Here is a 3,848-nt window from a genome sequence, read left to right as displayed (position 1 = left end):
ATTCTCTCCTTTCTCTCTCCTTCCTTCTTCCTTTCTGTCTCTTTCTATACTGTCTCTCTCCTTCCTTCTCTCTATCTTTTTCTCTTTCCATCTTTCCGTGCTCTTTCTTTTTCTCTCTTAATTTCCTTTCTTTTTCTTTTCTTTCTTTCCCTCCTTCTGTCTCTGTCTGTCTTTCTTTCTTTCTTCTTTCTTTCTGCTTCCATCCTTCCTTCCTTTTTCTCATTCTCTTTCTTTCTGCCTGTCTTTTCTTTCCTTATTTCTTCTTTCCTTCTGTCTTTCTGTGTTTCCTATCTCCTTCCTCCCTTCCTTTTTCTTTCTTCCCCGTGCCCTCTTCCTGTCTTTTCTTATTTACTGTTTTCTTCTTTCTGACTTTCTCTCTCTGTTTCTCCGTCTCTTTTCTTTCTGTTCTTTTCCTTTCTCTCCCTTTCTCTCTTTCTGTTTCTGCCTGTCTGTCTCTCGGCTATGTTGTGGTCTGTGCAGAGACGGGTTTGGTGGACGATGTCGGTGGTCGGGCCGACCCATCCTTTCTTTGATCCCAGTGCTAGCCAGGCCGGGGCCTGCTTAGCTTCCAAGATCAGACGAGATTGGGCGCGTTCAGGGTGGCGTGGCCCTAGACTGACCCGTCATTTTTCGATGGCTTCCGTGGGGAGTAGGGGGACTGTGTTTGATGCCCCCGGGGGACCTTCTGGACTCTGAAATGATGGGCTCCAGAGGGTTGCCCCGTGTTTTGCAGCAGACCTCTGGTGGCTGGCGCCGGTTGTGGTCGGGCTCCACCTGGCGGCCGCTTTTCTACAAGTCTCTTGTCCTCTGAATCTTCGGTGCAGCAGGCAAAGCAGGGGACAGTCCCCGATGCGAGCGAGGCTGAGTTCCGGGAAGCAAGCAGCCTTCGCGGGGCCATCTGGTTCGTGCCGGGACGCCGGCTGGGACATCTGGGAGGCAGAGCTTGGGCCTGCAGGGCTGTGTGGCGGGAGGACGTTGTCGCCGCGCTTCCAGGCTCAGCCAGCCAGGCGGCTTGCGGGGCTGCCCGGGCAGGTCGACCAGCACGCTGTGGCCGCTTTGGAGACCCGACCCACCCCGCGGGGACAGGAAGGAGACGGCACACGCGGACGGGAGAGGAGGGTGTCCGGCGACCGGCCGCCGTCCCGTGCATGCGTGTCCCTCTCCCTCGGCCTCGCCTTTCCTACCCATTTTCCCTGGTTCCCGCTCGGGAGGCAGGGACAGCCCTGTGAGTGGCACCCAGTCGTCCGTGGCTTCCTCCGAGTCCTACTCTGGGGGCGCGGACCGGGCCCTGGGTGGCGCGGGTGGCCGGCGAGGGCGACCCCTGTCGGCCCGCGGGCGCTCGTGGGCCGCGGCGGTCCCGTCCCGATGTTTTCTCCTCCACAAGTCCCCGTGCTGGGGCCGGGGACCGGGCCCTGGGTGGCCCTGGGTGGCGCGGGTGGCCGGCGAGGGCGACCCCTGTCGGCCCGCGGGCGCTCGTGGGCCGCGGCGGTCCCGTCCCGATGTTTTCTCCTCCACAAGTCCCCGTGCTGGGGCCGGGGACCGGGCCCTGGGTGGCCCTGGGTGGCCGGCGGGCGACCCCTGTCGGCCCGCGGGCGCTCGTGGGCCGCGGCGGTCCCGTCCCGATGTTTTCTCCTCCACAAGTCCCCGTGCTGGGGCCGGGGACCGGGCCCTGGGTGGCCCTGGGTGGCGCGGGTGGCCGGCGAGGGCGACCCCTGTCGGCCCGCGGGCGCTCGTGGGCCGCGGCGGTCCCGTCCCGATGTTTTCTCCTCCACAAGTCCCCGTGCTGGGGCCGGGGACCGGGCCCTGGGTGGCCGGCGAGGGCGACCCCTGTCGGCCCGCGGCCGCTCGTGGGCCGTGGCGGTCCCGTCCCGATGTTTTCTCCTCCACAAGTCCCCGTGCTGGGCCCTGGGTGGCGCGCGTGGACGGTGAGGGCCTCCCTGGCCCTCTACGCCACGGGGGCCGACCAGATGTCCCTGAGTGCCCCTTGTCTGCTGGCGCTGGGGACCTGCTGGGGACAGGTGGCCGTGTCGAGTGTCGTGGGGGCAGGCGTGTTCAAGTGGCTCGGTCCCCGTCTTCCTGCGCGGTGTTTTTGATCACCTCATATCGTCATCTTCCGCCTGCAGGTTAGTACTGACACGCTGTCCTTCGGCGACTGTCGCTGGAGGGGTTGGGCCTCCGCACGCGGACAGGGTTCTGGGTTCCTGGGGATCCAGCGCCCTGCCCTGTTCCCTTTGAGCTGACCGCCTGGGCCCGCGCGCCGGCTCTAGGGCGTCGGAGTGTCCCGACGGTGGTGCCCGCCTCTCGCGTTGGTCTCTTGTCCCCTCGAGAGACGGCACCCGGGGGAGGGGGGGAGGTTTGCGGCAACCTTCCCCCTTACCCCGCTGGCTCTGTGCCGTTGCGTGTCAGGCGGTCCTCGTCTTTGGGTTGTGCTTGGGAGGCGGGGCTGGCGAGGCTGAAGCGGGCTCCTCCGATCGCTGTCCTCGCCGGCCTGACTGACCTCCCCCAACCCTCCCCGTCCTCGGGGCCTGATCGATGTGGTGACGTCGCGCTCTCCCGGGCCTTGAGCCGCGTGCCAGGCGAGGGACGGTCCATTCATGGTGAATGGTGGCCGCTCTTCTCGTTCTGCCCGCGGGCACCTCACCTCTCCTTCCCCGCCTGTGGGCGGTGCGTGGGAGGCGCGGGTGCGAGACTATCCGGCCCGACCGCGGTCGCCCCGCCCTCGGCCTCGTGGCGTTGGCGGGGGGTCGTGAGTCCTCTTGACGCAGCGGGCAGCCCTCGCTCGCCCTGTGTGGCTGTTGCCTGGCCGGGGTCCCCCCTGCCCGTGACGGACGGGTGCGGGGCCGTGCCGCCCGCCCGGTCGCGCGCCCCGTTTGGCGCGCGGCTGCTGGGTCTGTGTGGCCCTTTTGTGGTGCCCCCGGAGCGCACCGGGTTGTTCTCCAAGGTGCCCGAAACCGAGCGGTGGTTGTCGTCCTCGTTCCCGGCGTCCCCCTCTGGTCGCCGCTGCAGCGTCTGCTGCGTTGGGTACACCCTCGAGCAGCGTGCTTGGGGTTGGGGGGGTCGAGGCGGGCAAGCCTAGAGGCATCCTCCTGCGCTGCGTGGGCGGGCGGGGGGCGTTGTCTCGGCGTCCCCACGATGTGTGCGTGGCGGACTTCGAAAGGCGAGCGCACGGCTTGTGCTCTTCCCACCCTGCCCGAGGGGGGGTGGTTGCACGGTCGTGTGGGCGATCGTGGTGGGGCTGGGCCGGCGACGTGGTGCCGGCCGGCCCCGTGGGGGGCCTCTGCCACCGGCCTGGTCTGCCTCGGTGACCCCTCTCCCATACCGACGGGGGAGTGTTCCCCTCGAAGTGAGGGGGCTTTTGGACCAGGGGCCCCGACCGCGAACGCTCAGGAGTCGCCAACCGTGCGTGTTTTGCCCCATGCCGCAGACCCCCCCCCCACACCTCCCCCGGGGCGTGCCTGAACGCCTCCGCCCAGGGCCCTTACGGGGGCGACCGGGGGTCGGGGGCGATCCACCTTCGGCGAGAAAGCGTCTTCTCTAGCGATCATGGAGGCGTGTCCTCTTCTGGGGTTTGTCGGATCCCCCAGCCCGCCGCCTCTCTGCGCGTCGTCAGCCGCCGCCCCTGCGGCTGCCAGTTGTGCGTGGGCAGAGTTCCCTCCTCCCCTGCCGTGGGGGGGAGCGGTCCGCCGGCCCCCGCGGTGGGGGCCGAGTGCCACTCTTCGCCTAACGTGGTCCGCGCCTCCCCCCTGAACTCTGGGGGAGGGTCACGCCGGGCCGGGCCGGCGTTCCAGCTGTGAAGGGCGCCCGCGTGTGTGCGCTGCGTGCCCCGGCCGCGGGTCGCCCCGGTGTGC

Source organism: Eulemur rufifrons, unplaced genomic scaffold, assembly GCF_041146395.1.
Source record: "Eulemur rufifrons isolate Redbay unplaced genomic scaffold, OSU_ERuf_1 scaffold_401, whole genome shotgun sequence".
NCBI classification, from domain to species: Eukaryota; Metazoa; Chordata; class Mammalia; order Primates; family Lemuridae; genus Eulemur; species Eulemur rufifrons.
Note: the sequence above shows the minus strand (reverse complement) of the source record.